The sequence below is a fragment of the Pteronotus mesoamericanus genome, unplaced genomic scaffold, assembly GCF_021234165.1.
Source record: "Pteronotus mesoamericanus isolate MK-2021 breed Mesoamerican mustached bat unplaced genomic scaffold, CSHL_Meso_final scaffold_232, whole genome shotgun sequence".
Lineage (NCBI taxonomy): Eukaryota > Metazoa > Chordata > Mammalia > Chiroptera > Mormoopidae > Pteronotus > Pteronotus mesoamericanus.
Genome location: NW_026555311.1, coordinates 6,907,794 through 6,929,248, shown reverse-complemented (window position 1 = coordinate 6,929,248; position 21,455 = coordinate 6,907,794). Strand labels below are relative to the sequence as shown.

The window sequence follows — 21,455 nt, the reverse complement described above, 5'->3', positions numbered from 1 at the left end:
GTGTGTGGGTGTAACAATAATAACTTTGTGTCATGCAGGAAAGAACTAGGTTGGCAGTTGTTTCTTCATCAACGACCCAACAGAAAAACTGTAGAAAGTGGGGGTTGCAGACATAGGGCTTTCTAATCTGTTGTTCAACCTTCCTCTCTGGGCTTTAAAAAAAAAAATCCTATTTCTAGGATGTTTTGAATGTAGTCTGTATTAGGCAGAGGAAAGTTCAGAGTGACCTTTCAAGATACTTTAAGTTTAAGAACCTATAATTAGAAAACACTGTGTGAGTTCTCATGCTGCCACTCTACTGCTGAAGCACCCATCTGAATTAGTGGGTCATTCCTCCTGGCTCCTTTTTCTCCCTCCTCCTCTCATTCATATTTGCCATATGTACGTCCTAGGACTCTGCTTCTGAAAACCTTCAAGGCTTCAAATTGCTGGGTTTTGTAATACTGAAGTGCTTTCTTTTTTCCCTCCTTTGTAAGATGACTTCAGCGACTTTCTCTTACTTGCTAGGAGCTTACCTGGGACTTCTTTGGAACACAGCTGGCTTTCTTATAAAGAGGAAGTTAGTGAACAGGTAACTGTGTGCCAGGAAGACAGAGGAAAAGCTAACAGATGTGGTACTTTCCCTCATAGAGTTTACAGTGGATTAAATAATTACAATTAGCAAACCCTTATGGTGGGGGAAAAGTATGGAATAATGTGGAACAGATAAAGGACTCTGTAATCCAGTCTGGAAGACTCAAGAGAGGATTCTAAGGAGTGATGTTTCTCCAGGTTGCATAGGTTTAATTATAAATGCCATCCCTTACTCTTCTTCCTTGCAGAATGCTACATCTAAGTGCCTGTGAACTGCAAGTGAATCTATCTATTTCTTCTCTCTTTGGTGGCTTTAGCAATACCCCCCAAGTATTACAATGAAATATATTGCTACAGTGGATTAATAACTTTAAGATTGACAGTCTCATCTGAAGAAAAATTCTTTAAAAAAAATTAGCCCTAAGGACAGGATACTTTGGTTGATGGAACAAAGATGGCTGACAGATCACTGGGATATCAACTTAGTCGCACGTGTGGACTAGCCATGGAAATTCACCTGCATCGTGTCTTCCAAGTACAGTATGGGAATAGGTGAAAGAACCAAGGTCCCTTCGAGACAGGATAGTGAGAAGCTAGAAAAAATGGGGAAACTGAGACAAGAAAATCAAACAAGGCCAAACAGTTTGAGCAACTTGCAGCCAGCTGGTGAATTGCCGGAACTTATCTCCCCTAACCAAGGACACTCGAGAGCGAATGGTTCATACCTCTCCTCCCTAACCAAAGAATACATGTCTTAAATTTTCCTGGTCTGGGAGATAAAGAACAGAGTCATCTTATGTCAATTGTGCCAGCTAAAGCCAAGGACAGATGGTCAGTAACAAATAACAAAAACCCCATTAAAAAGCCAGACAGACTCAAGATAAAAGTAAAACAGTAAAGCAGACCCCACAAAATTCCCCCAATCCCCCTATCTGCTCATTTTGACACATCAGCATATTAAAAATGCACCTAGAAAGCTGATGAATATTGGGCTGAAACCCTCCCCTAAGATTCCCACCTGCAAGAAAGAGAAAAAGCCTCAAGACCAAGGACCCAGGGTGCACTCTTCCTCTGGGGAGCAGCCTGTGCCATTTTCCTTCCCTCCTTCTTCCCCTGCTCCTTGCTCCCCAGGCACACATGGCCCAAACTCTAAGGCAGTGGGCAGCTGGCAGCTTATCCCAGGCTGATACCCTGAACTTGTCCCAAAGCCTGCTTTTCTCTGACTTCCCAGTGAACCAAGGCAGCTCAGCCTAGGCTCTCCTTCTGCTTCCTCTATGCTAAGTCCTCCCCTGTTTCACTGTCTCTGGCTTTAATAAGTATATCCTCGCAGTGGCGTAGACTCGCCATTAGACATACTTCCGGGGAGAGTGGCTTTTCAGTGAATCTGGTTTACTTAGCGTTTTTATGTGGCTGTATTTTTTGCCACTGTCACGAATTTGGAACTGTCTCTCAGCTCTCATCAGAAGCAGGGCTGAGGGAAATGGAAGTAAAGGATGGATTTTTGGAGCAGTTGCTTCCCCGTAGTGGGCAGGATTATCAGAGCTACTTATTTGTAACACATTGTCTTGGCTTCTTCCCAGAGAAACTCTAGAAAGTTATTCTTGGGAATTTACCTAAGGGACACAATGAAAAACCAGGTCACACGGTGGTCTACCTGGTCTGGGCCGTTGCTCACTGCCTCTTTGTGTACAGACCTGCAGTGCCTGTATTACAGCTAAGTGTGAAAAAAAGCTTGTTTCCCCATGGGGTTCAAAATGTGTTCCCCTGTTCTGCTTCCTGCCAGCACACAGGTATGGAGAGACACACACTCTTTTCTTTTCGGTTTGAAAATTGGTTTCTTCTCTCTTTTGCTCCAGCTGTAAGAGTTGAGAGCCAAAGAGCCGTCTTGTGAATCCTAACTGGTGTACTCTGTTACCTCTGGTCTTGTCTGTTTTTTACTCATTTAACACATATGGATAAGGCATACCATAAGCCAGATGTTGTTTCTAAGCTTTTTATAAATATGGACTCCTTCAGTCCTCTCAAGGACCCTCTTAAGTTAATACTGTTGTTTTCCATATTTATAGAGGAGGAAACTGAGGCACAGGGTATTGTGCCAGGAGTCACACAGGCACCAAGTGTGAAGCTGGGTTTCAGAGTCCTTGCTCACAAGCCCTGAGCTTTGCTGCCTCGCAGTGATTCCCTGCCAGGAGCAGGGGAAACAGCTTCCAGTCACAGAAATACCTAACCCTCACCCACTCCACCTTGTGATCAAGGACCCCTGGTCTCTATTTACCTGGCTGTCTGACTCTACGTTGTTCTTCTCATGGTCATATTTTGTAAGTTATGTATTGTTTACTTTATTCCTTTCTGAAGTTATGCATGGTACATATACTTCAAATTAAAATAAACCATGAATTTCTGTGACACTTTTAAAAATGGGTCCTTTCTTGACATGACACAACATTAGGACGTATACAGAAACGGTCTTTGGACTAGTAAGCATTTGCATTCTGCCGTGCACCCCCTTTTTAATTCTTTTTGACGAGGGCACATATTTTAGGTTTGACTAGGTGAAAATCACGTTTAGCCATGTAACTGAATAAAATGTGTGAGCTGATGACATTATTAGTATCATTAATACCATGTTATAATCAATTACAATTGTCCACAGACTTAGGTTAGGGACCAAGAGCAACTATCTGCTTTTCTTTCATTTGACTTGTGCTTCCTACCTAAGAAATAAAATGTTGCTGTCTGATGAGCTACTTTGACTTTCAGTTTCTCCCAGTTTGACACTCTTAGCTTGTTTCTATATGTGGCTCTGTGTAGGTACATGAAAAGCATCGGACCCTTGGGATGTGTCTCCTTGACAAATCTCTGTTAGTCTAGCTCTCGCTCAATCAGGTATTTCTCTAAGCCAGCAATTTTCACTCTTTTCATCTCACGTCATACGTAAACTAACATTCTGCGGCACACCAAAAAAATATATTTTTTGCCTATCTGAGAAAAAAAAACTATAATTTTGATTCATTCACACCAGATGGCTATTGGCAATTTTTCAAAAAAATTTTGACAATCAAAGGAAAGAGGTCCGTGCCCCTGACTACATGGTCAGGTAGCAAGTGTTTTAAAAATTCTTGCGGCATACTAGTTGAAAATTGCTGCTCTAAGCTCATTTCACTCGCCTTTATAAATAGGTAATTAAATTGATCCTTATGATAGAGTCACTCACGTTGGCAGGTCCAGAGCTAAGCCCAGTGAGATCACGGGTGGGCGTTAACACTGCAGCAGTCACTGCGCCGCCTGCGCCCCTAAGCATCTTCACTAGTAAGAGGCACGTGACCCCTTCGGTTCATTTCCTCCCTGACTGAATATGAATCTATATTACTTTTTCCTAATAGAACCTCAGTGCTGTAGAAATGTCTCAAGTGTTTAAAGTAGGAGAGTAACATTTTAGAAAGACTGATGTGGAAAATTGGCAGGGGGCGGGGGAGGGCGGTTAATGAAGAGGTTACTGTAATCCAGGGAAAGAGGGTGGTGGCTGGCAGCAGGGTCAGGGTAGTGGGCATGTGAGTAAAGTCAACAGAGAGGGTAGTAGCCGGAGGAAGGTTCCCAGTGAAAAAAGGAAACAGCCTCCGAGGGTCGGGTCGGGTGGTCTTTCCAAAGGGTGTTGCGCGCCCCACTGAGAGCGAAGCAGAGAACTAAGCTGCTCACCTCTTATTGTGGGCCTTACTGGAACATGGCACTTTCGACCAGTAGAAGTTTATTTTATTTCTATATTGCATTTCAGATGTGCGTTTGGTCTTTTATTTTTATCACAGCTTTATTGAAATATAATCACCCACCATAAAAATCACCCTGTAAAGGGGGCAATTCATTGGTTTTTAGTGTGTTCACAGAGTTGTGTAACCATCACCACTATCAAATTTTAGAACATTTACATCACCCCCAAAAAGAAACCCATGAGCAGCCACTATTTGCCTCTACCCCCCCAGTCCCTGTTAACCACTAGTCTGCTTTTCGACTCTATGGATTTGCCTGTCTGCACAGGTCACATAAACAGAATCATACAATTTGTGCTCTTTTGAAACTGGCTTCCTTCATTTAGCATAATGTTGTCAGGGTTCGTTTATGTTGAAACATGTATCACCACTTCACTCCTTTTTATTGCCAAATATTTTTCATTTATAGATAGAATGACATTTGGTGTATCCATTCATTAGTTGATGCGCATTTGGATTGTTTCCACTTTTTGGCTATTAAGAATAATGCTGCAGTGAACATTTTCGTCTAAGTTTTGTGTGAACTAATGTTTTCGTTTTTCTTGGATCTGTATACCTAGGAGTGACACTTTCATTCTTAAATCTCTTCCAACAGTTGAGTATTTTTGGTGAAAGTGGCATTTCAAATGAAAATCAGTTTCTGGTTGTAGATTGGGGTGTGTGTGTGTGTGTGTGTGTGTGTGTGTGTGTGTGTATCCTGTGATTGTTAAACAGGTTGTTAGGAGGTTAAAAGATACATAGATCAACTACTGTGTGTGCGTGTCACTGCAGTTTGGTAGCTGATCTCAGGCTGTACTCTCAGGATATTTACATTTTGGTTCTATGAACTGGACTGTCGCAGTATATATTTACTTTCACCCACATATCAGTTATTGTCTTAACTAAAATAGCATTTCCTCCGAGAGACTCCTGGACTGTTTGTTTGAAATCTGCCACATCAGCCTTCTTCTGATTTTGACTCACTTCTCTAGGTGACATTTATCACAATTTTTTGTTAATCTATTAGTTTGCTCCCATGTGAGAACGTGAGTATCAGGAGGGAAGGGAATCTGCTCCCCCTCTGAACAGGGTCTGCCATGTATTAAGAAACTGTCCATAGAATGAATGGTCCAGTTGCTTTCCTGTTCCTGAGATGCTGGTACCTGTGAGAGACAGTGTTTTCCTGAGGACAATATCAGATAGCGCTTGCTTTCACCTCTATCCCCACGAAACCAACAAAACATAACAAGAAAGCATCACTCTTATTTAACCTCTCATTTTTTCTGCCTGTTACAGCTGTTGTCCTCTGCTCCATACTGCTCTTTGCAGAAGGATTGGCTGTGAGACTCGGACTGTTGACTGCTGCGAGGACCAGTGTGGGATTCCCTGGGCAACACCTGCACACAGTAGGTCTGGTATTTCCTTGTGCTTATAGCAGAAGGTTGATTGCCTCCCAGTTGTTCTGCAACTTCTCTGCTAGCTTCTCTTTCCAGTTAAGACATTCATTTCATAAATATCTTAACAGAATTTCTATTTTAAAATCAGAAGAGGGTTAGATTTCAAGCTTTTTCAGGTGAATAGATGCTTCTTCATTCATTGAATTGTTGTCTTAATTGCCAGCAAGAGAAATAGTGGTAACATCAAAACATTTAACCTCATTCCATTACCTCTAAGAGACAGCACTCAGTAAATGTGTCAACCATGCACTAAGAAAAGTTTGTGGCACTAAAAATCTTCCAAGAAACATCAGTCGGCTATGCACCTATTCAACAATGTTACTACAATTATTATTAGCAAGGTTATTCTGCTTTATAGTTATTTAAACCAAGGTTAAAGCAGTGTGGTAGTTATACCAGTTCTGTACCCATTGAGGAAGGAGATTTTCTCTTTTGTGATTGACATTGTGTAAGTCAGTTCACTGTCTATACTAATTTGAATTTAATTTCAATGTTTGAGTCAGTGTTCAGCACAGCATTCCGTAGGCTTATTTGTTTTCTGTGAAATTCAAAATAATTCTAGGAATGTTCCTGGGATTCTAATGCCTATATCGGGCTGATACAGTTTCTGTACAGCCACATAGGGCTCTGCTGCCTGCTGGCCATAAATTCCAGAGGCAGAGGTTCGGTGAAAAAGGAAATGGTTGTTTATTTAAAGACTATACCATTTGAGAGAATAACAGTCTTCTGCCTCAAAGCTCATTCCCTTTAAAACACCCAAAGGCAAATAATCTCTGTACCGCTTGCCAGCTCCGTACAAGGATGTGCCTGGAATTCCTTCTCCCATTTAAAAACACCGTCCTTTGGGTTACACAGGCGGCTGCAGCGTGATTATCCAGGCGGTTTGGCTGGTTCCTGGTCACAGTCTGGCTTCAGGCATCTCTCTTAAGTCTGTGCACCTGGCGGTCGGTGACACAGTGCGCAGCGCCGGCGCTGCCACTGCTTTTTACGCAGGGTGGGGTGTGGGGCTTAGAGCCTGGCCATGTGGTCTCCAGAGCCTCCTGGCCCAGGAACACTCTGGCCCCCAACTCCCGCCCCTCGACTGGGCTAGCGAGGAGGAAGGAAAGAAAGCAAGCTTCCATACCTGCTCCATTTTAAATCTTTCACCCCCAAATCCTACACCCTGTGGGAGTGTCCAGTTTGTCAGCCAGATTGGGCTAATGACCACCATGCACATCAGCCCACTCTTTTGTCCTTGCCCCTCCTCTCGCCGCCGCCATGATCGGGAAGCAGGTAGGAGGGTTTTCTAGCCACGCAGGGGCACAGCATCTCTGCCCCTGGCAGGGTGTCGCCTTCTTCCATGTGTGTTGTGACCTTTTCACCCCTGCGCAGGTTCTGTGCAAACTGTGTCGTGAGCTGTGTTAGTTGGTTATTTTTCCCCAGGGATATGGAAGCCTAGCAAGCCTCAGCTCTGGTTTCATTCTTGGGCTGCCTTCTGCACTTCCCAGCCCCTCTCAGGGGTCCCTCCCTTTCAGGGGAAGGCAGGCTCTTTTACCAGCTGCTGCTTCAGTCCGATGCCTTGGGGTGTCCTGCAACCCTTCCCTCCTCTGGGGAAGTGCAGCCCCTTATGCCGGATGGGGGTTCCCTGCTCCTCAGCAATCTGGCCAGACCCCTGTGTTACAATACTAGGAATGTCAACTATTTCTAAATGTTTCACCCCAACAATATCTCTCCCTTTGCATGGTGGTCTCTCCCATTGAAGCCAGGTAAAGAAAAGAATTCATTTATTCAACACTTACTGAATGATTTCTGTGTGTTGAACACTTTTTCAGTCTTGTGAAGAAGACAGGGAGCAAAACCAAATCCTTGCTTTCTTGGAGCTCTTAAAAAAGTCCCATATGTCCTCAGCAAACAAATGGGGAGTAGGGAGGTGCACGGAACTTGGCTAACTCTCAGGGGTCTTGGGGAAACCCCCTCGAGGATGGGAGCCAGACACCAAGATGAAAAGAATGTTATTGGAACCTGATTTGGAAAATAATCTCATGCTCTAGTTTAATCATGGCAAAAATATAGAAGCTTATTAGAACAAACAAAAAGGTGCCAGGTTGATGTAACAGGGACTTAGAAAAGAAAGAAGAGTTAACTTTGCAAGTATACCATTATAATATATTTTTTTCAGGTTTACAGGTTCTGCCCAAAATCTGCCTCTAACATCCCCTCCTAGCCTCATTGTCAGAGTCTAATGCATCCCTCCAGATTCGCTGTGCACAGACAAGCAGATATGAATATGAATTCATATTTGCCTACTTCATAAAGTAAAAGATAACAGACTATACTTCTCTGCCATTTATGTTTTTCTCCTAGTGTATGTAGGAGGTTTTAACACATTGGTACCAAGAGAGCTTCCTTACTCTTTTTTTTTCCCCCCTCAACAGTTACAGAGTAGTCCATTGTATGGATGTACCACAATTTAAATAGTGACCTGTTGATAGACATTTGAGTTGTGGCCAATCCTGTGCTCTTAAGCAATGCTGTAGAAAATAACTTTGTACATAGGTTATTCTGCATATATGCCATGATATCTGTATGAACTGGCAAAGTAGGGTTGCTGATCATAAGGTGTGTTTATAATTTATATAGATGTTGTCAAATTGCCTCCCAGAGAGGGTTTTTCTTGTTCTTTCCGCTGCTAGGAACGTATGACATTAACTGCTACCAGAGCCTGGATTTTTTGCTAATCTGGTGGACTAAATGGTGTCTCAGAGTGGTTTCAGTAGAGGAATGTTATTTGCTCAGAATTTGCAGTGTATTTTTTTCAAAGAAATAAAGTGCTCAAAAAGCTAAACGGGACTAGAATTCAGCTCTTTTTATTATATAAGTGGACTATTAAAGGCCATCTTAAATCTTCTGTTATGTAATTTAAAATAATCCTTGTTCACATTAAAAAATGCTATGTTTTAAATACTGAAAACACACAGGATAAAAATGCTTCTCAGGCTCGTGATTTACCTAAGTGACCTGCTAAGAGTAAGTCCTTTCTCCTATAGTTTGGTGCTATATTATGTAGCTACTTGAAATAGAGCAGTTTTTAAGAATGAGTCGCGACAGCAGGCCTGAGACGGCTGTCCTTACACAGGCCTGTTTGTAGGGCCGGCCCCTGGCTGGCCTCTGGGAAGTGAGATTTGGGGAGGGTTTCCATCATAATGTCACTGTGCCTGAACGGTCTGCGCAAACAATAATGGTTTGTGTTGACTACCTGCTTGCATTCAGGGAGGAATTTGGGTACATGCCCTGCCACAGGTGTCTGTGTGAGCAACCCCAGTCAAACCCAGGCGCTGAGTCACTAATAAGCTTCCCTGGTAGATAACATCTCACAGGTGTTGTTACACTCATTGTTGGGGAACTGAGTCTGACCTATGGGACGCCACTGAGAAAGGACCCTTGAAAGCTCGCTACTGGTCGCCTCCGGAGTTTGCTCCATGTGCCCTTTTCCTTGGCTGACTTTACCGTGTATCCTTTTGCTGTAACAAATCATAGCCATGAATACAACTATATGCCGGGTCCTGTGAGTACTTCTGGTGAATCATTGAACTGGAAGTGTTCTTGGGAAGTCTGACACCGTCAGCTTCTCAAAGATTTTAATGCTCTGTAGTATTAGTGGCGGGTGACAGAAATGTTTTCTGCATGCAATTAATTGACCTTTGGCATTATATCTTGACTTGCAGTCTGTATTCTGTTGTAAAATGTATAATCTCTGAGATTTCTGAACAGTGATTTAGCATTTACATCTACAGATGGAGGCAACAAGAAGGCTGCTGGGTATTGAATGGTTTTACGTTTAGTGCCGAACCCACAACTGGTCCTTGGGTCCTCCCAATGTCCATATTTAAGCTTAAAAATTTCTGGCTTTAATTTTCTATAATTCGATTATTTGATAAATGGTTTATTCAAATTCCTTTGGATTTACAGCCACTGAATTTTAGTTAGGCAGTCTGATTTCTAACTATGTTCTGATTCTAAAGCTTATCTACAAATAAATAATCCTAGAAACTTCACTCAGGCCGGCAGATCTTAGTCTAGATGGGACATAAGGCCCAAAGATTTTGAAATTAAGTTTTATTTCATATAATTTTGTATGAGCATCTCATTTGAATTTTTAAATACTCAAATAGAAAACTGACAAACGTGTTAAACATAAAGATTAATTGTTTAAGCTGCTTTTCCTAAAGAAGTAGATGGCATCTAAAGGGAAGTGTTTATATTTATGTGGTTTAAAATGTTAAAAGTAGCCCAGAGTACTGTTCTTCATGCTCACAGCTGACTGGTATATTTTTGATGATAACAACTAAGATTGACATTGTGGCAGTCACTGTTATTTACATATATGCCTTATTTAATTTCCATAGCAACTCTAGGAGGTAGCTACTATTAACTCCACTTTGAGACACAGAGGCCTTAACTGACTTGCTCAAACTTAAATGATTTGCTAAAATGAGGCAGAACTAGAATTTGAATTCAGCTCACCTTTCTGCAGAGGCTGAGTTCTTAGCCTCTCTGCCTTACAGGGTCATGTGGTTACTGGTGCTTGCATACTATTCCCTCTGCCTTAAATAACTGTGTCCCCCCCCCGTTCCCCCAACTTGCCCAGCTCCACTTTGCCCTTCAGATGCGGACTGAGAAGCCCTTTGTTCCAGGGCCTTCTCGGACTGGAGGATGTGCCTTGGCAATGTGTTTCTGTGAAGTTACTGACTTCTAATTATCCAGCCATTTTTTTTCCTGGTGTTACAGCTATTTCTGCAACTAGACTTCAAGCTGTATGAAGGCAGGGACAAGGTCTCCCTGGTTCGCCTGACCATGACAGACGTTCACTTATCTAAATGAAGGCTAAATAAGGTTTCAAAAGAAGAGACAGAATGAGTGGAAATTTAGTTCTCAGAGTACACAAAGGTAGGAAACTGTGCTGGCTCTCATAGATGAGGCTTACTCCTATATAATTACCAGAAAGCTTTAGTTACAGCATGGGAACATTCTTTTATTACTGAAACTTGCATTAAGCAGGTAGTCAGCAACAGATTCATAAACTTCAATCCTAAGTTTTCTGCTGACTGTTTCATTTCCCAAGACTAAACTCCATTTTGAAAATTTGAAGAATAAAGCTTTCTATCCCCAGTTACGTCCACGAGCTGGAGCATTTCGTAAGGCTGAAGCAGATCCACCTATCATCTATGAACCCCAAATTGGGAGAACTATCTTAGACAGGGTTAAAAACTTTAAAGTGGGAGAAAAATTGACCTGCATATTGCTTGCCAGTACTAATAGTAATCAACAATAAGCCAGTTTTAAACAATGAGAATACCCCTTTCTAAAAGGCTATTACTATTACCAGAGTGTGGTGGATTTCAGGAATTTTTTTAGACACAGAAGGAATTTTTTCCCCCTCTAACATGCCTTTCAAAAAAGAAAATATTTTGAAGACGATCACTTTAACATATGTTTAAGATGAAAATCTTTGCTAAGTAAACTTATCTACATACTCTTGTTATGGCTGTCAAGGACAAAGTAAAATTTATATCGTTTATTAGGCTTTCTAAAAATAATTTTTTATTTTTCAGTTACAGTTGACATATATTTTATTAGTTTCAGGTATACAACATAGTGATTAGACATGTATATAACTTACAAATTGATCGCCCTGATAAATCCAGTACCAATCTGACACCAAACATTGTTATCACAATATCAATGGCTATATTCCCTGTGCTGTACTTTACTTCCCCGTGACTATTTTGTAACTGCCAATTTGTACTTCTTAATCCCTTCACCTTTTTCATCCATCCCCCAAACACCCCTCCCATCTGGCAACCATCAGTTTGCTCTCTGTATCTATGAGTCTGTTCCAGTTTTGTTAATTAATTTCTTTTTATGGATTCCATATATAAATGAAATCATATGTCATTTGTCTTTCTCTGTCTGACATATTTCACTAAGCATAATAACCTCTAGGTCCATTCCTGTTGCTGCAGGAATTTGTTCTTTTTTATGATTGCGTAATATTCCATTCCATATACATGTGTACCAGTTTTTCTTTATCCACTCATTTATTGATGGGCACATAGGTTGCTTTCATATCTGGGCTATTGTAAATAATGCTGCAATGAATATATGGATACATATGTCTTTTCGATTTAGTGTTTTGGGTTTCTTTAGAGGAAGAGCCAGAAGCAAAATTGCTGGTTCCTTCTTTGTCTGTTATTATATAGGCTTTGTTTTAAAGTCTATATTGTCTAGTATAAGTATTGCTACCCGGATTTTTTGTTTTATTTCCATTTTCATGAAATATCATTTTCTATTCCTTTAATTTCAGTCTGTATCTCTTTCAATACAAAGTGAGTCTCTTGTAGACTGCACATGTAAGGGCTTTGTTTTGTTTTTCATTCAGCCATGGTATGTTGATTGGAGTATTCCATTTGCATTTAAAGTAATTTTTGATAGATACGTATTTATTGCCACTCATTATTCTTATTTTTAACTTTATTTGTTCTTCTTTTAAAGAGGCTCTTTAACATTTCTTACAATACTGGTTTGGTGGTAAGGAAGTCCTTTATCATTTTCTTGTCTGGGAAGACTTTGTTCCATGATTTTAAATGATATCTCTGTTGGGTAGAATAATATTGGCTATAGGTCCTTGCTTTTCATCATTTTGAATATATCTTGCCAATCCTTTCTGGCCTGCAAAGTTTCTATTGAGAAATCAGCTAACAGTCTTATAGGAGCTCCCTCATAGGAACTAACTGCTTTTCTCTTGCTGCTTTAAAGATTTTCTGTGTGTCTTTAACCTTTGACATTTTAATTATGATGTGTCTTGTTATGAGCCTCTTTGGGTTCATCTTCTTTGGGACTGTCTGTACTACTATGACTTGTATGTCTATTTCCTTCTGCAGGTTAGGGAAGTTTTCCATCATTATGTTTTCAAGTGGGTTTTTAATTTCTTGCTCTCTCTCTTCTCCTTCTGACCCCACCATGATGCAAATGTTGGTACACTTGAAGTTGTCCCACAGGCTGCTTCCTCATTTTTTGGATTCCTTTTTTCTCTTTTCTGTTCTTATTGGGTGTTTTCTGCTTCCTTATTTTCCCTATTGCTGATTTGATCCTCTGCTTTATCTTTTCTACTTTTGATTCCCTGTAATGTAGTCTTCATTTCCTTTGATGCATTTTTTATTTTTCACTGGTTCTTTTTATGTTTCTACCTTCATTTTTATGTTTCCTAATGGGCCAGGACAGGACATTTGTACAGAAAAGCCACTGGAAATGCTGGGTAGGTTCACAAGTTGGGTGGGGCGGGATCACAAGGAATCAACAGCGTGGAGTGAACAGTATTAGCCAGGTTGATGGAGCCTCAGATATGGTGCCCGCTTGCAGGCTCTGTGGAAAGAGAGATCAGCAAAGGAACAATGGCCTCTGCCAATACTTCTGTTAGGAAGAAAGCTGCCCCTCCAGCTCTCAGCCTGAAACCAGATGATTCAGTTCCTCCCTGTTTGTCCCTGGAGCCTTTTGAGCTGCTGCCCCAGTTCTGGAGCTCAGAGCAAGTAAGTCTGTAAGCAAGTAAGTCCACAGGCATGGGCCTTTTAAGAGAAACACCTGAGACTCCAGAAGGTTGCTATCTCAGTAAACCACAGTCTCCATTGGTTTTCACAGTCAACAGTTTTGGGAACTTCTCTTCCCGGCACTGGATCCTGGGCCAGGGAGCCTGGTATATAGGGCTGGGACCCCTCACTTCTCCAGGGGTACCTCCACAGCAAAGGCGTGCCTCCTGATTTTTAACTGCCACACATGGATGTGGGACCAGCCCATTCTGTGTCTCTGCCCCTCCTACCAGTGCCCCTCCTACTAGTCTCGATGTTCTTCTGTGTGTCCTTAGTTATAGGACTTCTGTTTAGTTAGACTTCAAACTAGTGGTTCTCAGTGATGGTCATTCTGTAGCTTAGTTGTACTTTTCAGGTGGTTGTGGAAAGAGGCAAGTACAGCATTTACCTACTCCATCCACCATCTTCACTGGAAAACTCCATCTATTAGACTTTTAATAGCACTTAATAGATGTCAGGCATACTGGAACCCTTGTATTAGGATGAATATTATTTGGTGAGGGTAAGGGAAAAATTTTTCTAAATTATTTTGCGTCCTTCAGTCTGTAAGCATTACATAAATTTAGGAGTTGGGACTTTCCCACAAAGGTAAGGTAACATTTAGACACACCCTTAGGTCTTGGTTTCTGTATCTTTAGCAGGCAGATGAAAATCATGGACAAGGAGAAAACTCTAGTATCTGGTATGTGTGTATGTGTTCCTTTTGTTTAAAGCACTTTTCCTCCTTTGAATATTTAGTGCATAGAAATGACTAAGAAAAATAGTGGAGTCAACAGTATAAGAGGAATAACAGTAACTGGTGGAGAATTTATATGGAATGCAAACCATTTTTTCTGTTCTAGAGTGTTTTATTCTGTGTAGATTGCTGGCTTTTGGAGTGACTTAGGCATGTATGCTACCTTAAGTTTGAAGATGAAAGTCAGCAAAAGGACCTTAGGCTGACTGTGACATGTTTATATTTATTATGGTATTTGAGGGTGAACTCCCTCAGTTCTGATGCTACTTATATGTGGTCATCAATTCTTTTTTATTATTCCTATCCCTCTCACCCCTAAATAAAAAAAAAGAGAGAGAGAGAGACAGAGAAAGATATAACAGTTTTTCTGAATGCAACCTGCCAAATGAGTCAACCCTCTAGTTGCCTGAGAAAAGTTCTTTTTTGACTATGAGGTCAGAAGTCGGGACTCAGTGCTGGTTTAGAATATGTTATATTAACTGAGTTTGAGTGAGAACTAATTCTTATAGGGATGGCAGGTTACTTCTATGACACCATATAATTTTGCCTCCCTTTATACATAAGAATCATGTAATTATCTTTTGTATTAAAGCTTTTCTTCAGAATTCAATAAGCAAATTAATGTAGCATATATTTCAGCTGTAAAGGATCTGTCCAATCTATGCACAGTATAGGGCATTTGGAATTTCCCTGAATTGAAAAGGACATGGGAAAGAACAGTGTCAAGGTTAAGCATGAAATCAGCAGTCTTGTGCTGGGAGGAGGTCGTGCTTAATAAATATCTGCCTTACGTCTGACTATACCTGTGTCTGAGTCACCTCCTCCTGCCAAACACAAATAGGTTTCTAGGCAACAGGAGTGATTCAGACACTAAACACCTCACTGCAGTGAAATGTCCATCTGCAGTGTTTCCAGGAAATGTCCCTCTAAAGTCACGGAGGAGTGGGATAAAGATTCACGCAGGCACTGAAGGCATCAGATGAGCTGGAGCTGGCAACCACATGTTAGAAGGTAGGGCCGGCTAATATTTGGAAGGAAGTTACCTCACAGGGCAAAACACAGACTATAACGTGCATCGAAACTCCAGAGAGGAACGTTGGATGGAGGAAGGATGTGATCTCTCCCCAGAATGACTCATGGGGAAGGAAAATTAATTCATGGCTTTTAGGGGGGAAAAATAGTACATCTGTAATTGATAAACTAGACCAGGACCTCAGAAAATCACAACATAGCATAGTGGCTAAGAACAGGAACTCTGGATCTACATGTCTAGGTTTCATGTCCTCATACCTCAAATGGTGGTGATAAGGGCACCTGCCTTATAAAGTGGTTGTGCATATTAACATGTTAATACTGGGAAGCACCAGTCTGTTATCATAAGCTGTGGGGCAGTATTATGCCCTTTACCCTCCAGGCAGCTCCCTCAGTATTGGGGGCAGAATTGTGAAGGAATGAAGGAAAACCCAAAGATAGGTAAGAGCTTTTAAATGATTTATCTCATCTTTTATGACTTTGAGGACTGCAGTTATAGAACTTATAATTATAGCATCACTTGAGAAACCTCTCCAAAGGTTTTCAGCATTATGTACTAGAGTTATTTAAAAATGCTTAAAAGCCCTGGTCAGTGGTATGAAATAAGTACAGGACCATTTCATTCAATAACTGTGAAGATTTCTTTAGTGCCAAAATAATAGCCTCATAACTTAAGGTTAACTTTTGGATCTCTATAAAAAGTAAGAGAAAAATCTGTTTACAATTTTCTGATATTCCTTGAGGCCACATACACAAGTGCTTCTCCAAATTTGGCATTGAAGGTAGAATCCATGTTTCAAATGCAGTCTTAGACCTTGAATAACTTTCTGTGAGTTTAGAATGCCAATTTAGGAGAAATATTTTTTAGTACAGTTTGTTTTATAAAGAAGCTAGAATTTTCCCATTAATTTAAATTCTCAGTCTTTCATTGGAAATCTTTGTTATACTTAATGGAAAACTGTATTAATCATTATTCATAATGAACAAACAACTTATATATTCAAAAAAAGAAGAAGCCATAAAATAATGCCTCAGAGTTCTAACATATGATCAGCTGCTCTTCAAAGGTTTTTTTTGTCATGTCTGGGATCTAAAATGTAATAGGCCCAGAAAAACCAAAATAATCTATTATCAGTCTAGCCTTATTTGGTAGCATAAATTGTCTGCTTTAAACATTACTAATAGCAGAATGGATTAACTTTTTAAATAAAGATAGTCAATCTCAGATTATTTGGGATATTTTTATTTCTTAATTTTAAATATTTCAGAAAAGACCTCTTTTAAACACAAAGTATTTTAAACATAGTTTATACTAACCTGTATCATATTATTTCCTAATTTTGAATCTGCATTCATATAATGGTCGATTGGTATAATAAAGCATAATATTTTATTCTTTTATGTCCTTTGGTGTTGATGTCTGAACTCACCTAGTAACTTTCTGTCATTTACCTTGCGTCTAATTAGCCATCTCTTGTTCTAGGAGATAGGACCTTTCATCTTCAACCTTATACAATTATTATTACTTTTTTTAGTTCTTATGTCTTTTTTTTTTTTTTTCCTCTAATAAGCCTGAGATCAGGAGCTCTTCATTAAGATGCTATTTAATTGGTTCAGTCCTGGTAGGGAAGGGCATTCCACATCAGATCCCATATGATAGTTTCCTGACTCCATTCAGATGCCTAAATAGTGAATAGAACCTAATGGATGATTCTTTCGTGAATTTATTTCCCTTTTCATGTGGCCTATTCTGGCACTGTGATTTCTGACCATGAGAATTAAAGATGAAAGGTAAACCATATTTTGGGTTTTTTTTTAATTGTAATATGTTAATGGCCAGTCATTTAACATAGCCCCTTGAGAACTGTGAGAAAGGAGAGGCTGAGGAAACTGAGGTCCAAGGAGATTGCTTTGTTTTTTCCTTTTTTAAAAAATTAAATTTATTGGGGTGACAGTGGTTAATAAGATTTTATAGATTTCAAGTGTATAATTCTATGATAAATATATGGTGATGGAAGGAGATTTGACTTTGGATGGTGGGCACGCAATGCAATATACAGGTGATAGATTAGAAATTGCTTTAATTTTCATCAAGTGATAGAGTTAAGGTTAGAACCTGGGCCTTAATGAACCCATATGGAGCTGTTACCCATCAGTCATCTACAACAAGCTAAATTAAAATACCCAAAATTTTTAGCCTTTTTGTAATCAATTTCTCACATCATAGGACCAATCTCATGGTGGTGGTCTGAGCATTACAAGGAAACACCTAGAGCATCTTCTGGTTAATACACACTGCATCAGTGGTACCTTACCCGATTTCTTTTCTTTCTGTGAGAAGTGGGAATTTTTTTTTTTTTTTTTTGCCTTCTTTAACTGTCTTTGGTGAGATCACTCACATATTTTTGCTTTCTTTTTATAGAATGATATGTGTGTACAATGTGGGGCAAAAGTAGGTTTACAGTTGTTTGTATGGGAAATAAAATAATATTTAATAAATAATATAGGAATAGACTCTCTGTTTCATATAGTCAAACTATAAACCTACTTTTGCCTCATCAGGTATATATTTTAATAAGGCAAAATGTATTAGAAATCCATAAAATAACAGGGATGTATTAGTGAGAAAACTGAAACCTAAGGTTGCTTAATTACCTACCCAGGATTCGTCATGGCTTCTTTGTGGCCAAATATAGATAAAGTTTCTGGCCTGTTGACTTCTGATCCAGGGCCTTGCATTGAGGTCATTAGTCTTTAAATTTTTGGCCATGGAACTAAGATTTCAGCTAAGATTTTGGGGAACCGCCCCAAAACCCCCAAATTGAAAGCAAAGCAGAACTCGTCTGGTGGAAGAAAGATGGGGGCCTGGAGACATGTCCACATGGTCTTCCTGAGACACTGCACTTTAGCGGGCCTCTTCTCAACGTGGATCACAACACAGGTAACACATGGGACTCTTATCCTATCCCCTCACGTCAAGGTAAGCCTCGTTCTGCTTCTCTGGAGCATTTCTGTCCCCCATGTCTAAAAGTGAATACAATGGAAAAGTTGGGGGAGGTAAGTTGACCCAGATTGGGAGCCACAGCTATAAAGCAAAGGTCAGGTCTTCCCAGTTGACTTGGAACATTTTTACTGTGTGTCAAGAGGAAGCAGCAGGGGCAGTCTGGCTATGCAAAGCCACTGATCTCCAAGGTTAGTTCTTCTGACGGAGCAGGCGTGCCCCTACCCCATTTCCTTTTCTTTTCGGTAAGAATTTGTCCTGTGGCTGTGCTCATGTGTAGATACTTGTCCCAAAAAGTGGTAGAATGACATACTGAGTCAGAAACTACCAGAGTACCAAATGCTGGTCCTATTACCTATTAGCTGGTGACCCTGGGCAATTCACTTAACCTCTCTGTGTCATCTGCAAAATGTGGGTAATAGTACCATCTACCTCATAGTGTAGTGGTGAAGATTAAATAAGATACAGGATTTAGAATAGTGTTTGGGTAATAATGACTACTATATCAGTGTTAACTGTAGCTCTTATTCTTAAATCTAAGCCATATAAATTTAAATTATTAATGAGATACAAAGTCAATATTTTTAAAACACATATTCCAATCTAGTATTTAAAGTATATATTTATTTATAAGTACTTTTTCAAACAAAAACTTTGTTAAAATATCCACAGAGCCAAAAACATAATAATAATCAGTTGGCTTCACAATCTAAATTAGATTTAGGGCCCTTGAGAAATTTTCACTTGTACCTGGTTATTATGCATGATGAGGCAAGTTATATAATGTGGTTAACCAACATTTCCTACTAAACTCTTTTTGATAGTTAATCTTAAAATGTCTGCTTGTACCTGGGTGAAAATCTCTGTGGAGAAAGTCTGTTTAGTTAGGCAGTTATCTGTTGAAGAACAGTAACATCTTTGATGGGTACATATTTTGTCTTTAGGAGTAGGTGCAACTTTCAGAAGATGAAAGTTTCCTATTTTAACACCTGGATTCCAGAGCCCTGCTTTAGAGCTTGGGTCTTTTTCCACCAGCTATTTTGACCCTATCCTTATCACACCTGCATATTTACCAAATATGATTACTAAATACAGTGTTTAAGTAATTCTGTGGATTTTGTTACATACAACCTTTGAACTAAAGTCTGATTTGCACCTATAGAACACCATTTATAAGAGGTTTGTATAACAGTTGTGCATGAGTATATAGGTCAAAAGGCAAACACTGTACCCTGAAAATGTTGGACACAAACCACGCTAGAGGGGAAGGTTAGTTTCTAAGAAGCAGGAAGTTATAAATTGGCATTTGTTTCTAAATGGGAAGTTGGGGAGAGGGGACATTAGGTGTTATAACCTCACTGGGCAGTGAGTGCTGTATGTGATAATTTTTTTTCTTGGTCCAGGAGTTATAGCAGACAAGGTTTCTTGGGTAAACTCACGTCTAAGCTGAGACCCAAAGCCAGAGGATAGGGCCAAGAAGAGGTTTAGGCTGCTAAATATATATATATATATATATATATATATAGGCCTAAAAAAAAGGGAACAGAAGTTAAATAAATAATGGATGGAAGCACAGGATTTAGAGAAAAGAAAAAGACAAGTTCAAAAACTGAGCCTGAAAGGAAGGCAGAGGCCAGGCTGGGAAGGCCCTTGTGAGCAATGGCCGAAGGGCAGGCGCACTGCCACGTAAGAAGCGCTCTGGAGAAAAAATAAGTGAGGCAATTGGGGAAAGGTGAGCTGACTGGATGTTTGCTACTATGGAAATTATTCTAATTTTGTTTAGATGTAACAAGGGCATTAAGGGTTTTTCTAAGAGAGCCTTTATCTTAAAGAGCCATACTGAAATATTTACAGATGAAATGATACGCTCTCCGGGATTGCTTCCAAGAATCCAGGTAGAGGGAAGATGAAAAAGCTTTTCCATGATCATTATTATACCTGATGAAGTTGTTCACCACACTGTTCTCTCTACTTTCAGTGTAACACGTTTGAAATTTTCTACTTTTTTTTTTTAAGTCAGAATAAGCAATGGATTTTTGACCATTGGGAACCATTTAAGGGCTTCAAAGAAGTCAGCAGAGCAGGAAATGGACTGGGAACAAAAGCAGAGAGGGAGGAGTGCGGCATCAAACACCTGCCTGGTCAGTGTTTTCCCACAGAGATTGTGATGCCTTGGTTTCTCCTCGTGGAAGAATGTTCAGGACTTCATCTCTTATTAGTGAACTGTTTGCTATTATCCCTTTTCTCTTAACCCATTCAATTTGTACTCTAGTAGTACAAAATAGTAGCAGTGCATGATATTCCTAGGACTATATTGGCTTTCTTTTTATAGTAATAATAATAATTAATAGTAGTAATAATGCCCGGGCTGGATAGTTCAGTTGGTCGGAGCGTTGTTCCTATGCGTCAAGGTTGTGGGTTTGTTCCCTGGTTGGGGCTCGTACAGGAACCAACCAGTGAACACATAAAGAAGTGGAACAGCAAATCCATGTTTCTCTCTCTCCTTTCCTCTCTCTCTCTCTCTCAAAAATCAGTTTTAAAAATTAAAAAACTAATAATGTTAATGTGTCTTTTTGGTGGATGGATTTAATTTGTTGCGGCTATTGATATGTTTGGACTAATTCTGCCCTCTGCAAGGAGAGGTGTTTGTGAACTGAACTAAGCTTAAGAGAGCAGAGATAAATAACAGATGGGAGATTAGAATGGACAGGACTTGGGGTGATTGTCAGGGGAGCAGAGAGAGGGGAGTTCGAAGCTGAGATGATAGCTATGATTTCATTTACTCCGAGTAACTGGAACAGTTTACTGAGTGGTGGGTGGTGGGACAGTTTACTGAGATAAGAAACAAAACAGGAGGCATCCGCCGGGTGGAGGGAAATGAGAGTTGCAGTTTGAGTCATGAGTTCTAAGCACCTGCTTTTTCTGTCTTAGGGCTGTGGACACTTCAGATGGAATTTACTTTTCTCCTTACCCCCATCAACCCATGTTTTTTGACATTCTTAAGATGTGCCCCCAAAGTACAGATACATGTTAACTGGAGTGTCATTTTTGGTCTTGTTCAGTACAGGCGTTGGGCCCCCAATCTCCTAATGTAGATATTTTAGGAAAACACAACAAAACAAAAAAACAGAAAACAAATAACTTCTCATTTTCTAGGCGGTTAACTTCATTTCAATTTTTTTTAAATACTGTTTTTTACAAAAATAGCATACATATATTTAAAAACCAATTTCAAGTGAGTATTCATAGTCAAATACTTTTATTTATGTAGAGTCATCAATGAAAATTAGA

The 21,455-nt window shown here is 39.9% G+C and overlaps 1 protein-coding gene across 3 annotated transcripts in view; it reads left to right on the top strand.

Annotated features, from left to right (window-relative positions):
* SGMS2 (sphingomyelin synthase 2) overlaps nucleotides 1-21,455 on the top strand; it is an 85,991-nt gene that overhangs the window by 27,030 nt on the left and 37,506 nt on the right. For 2 of the 3 annotated variants that reach the window (XM_054591643.1, XM_054591645.1), the window contains exon 2: nucleotides 5,613-5,722. The gene's annotated coding sequence lies outside the window, so the exon portion shown is untranslated. Of the gene's footprint in view, nucleotides 1-5,612; nucleotides 5,727-21,455 lie in introns of all 3 variants that reach the window. The other variant, XM_054591644.1, reaches the window with a different exon arrangement.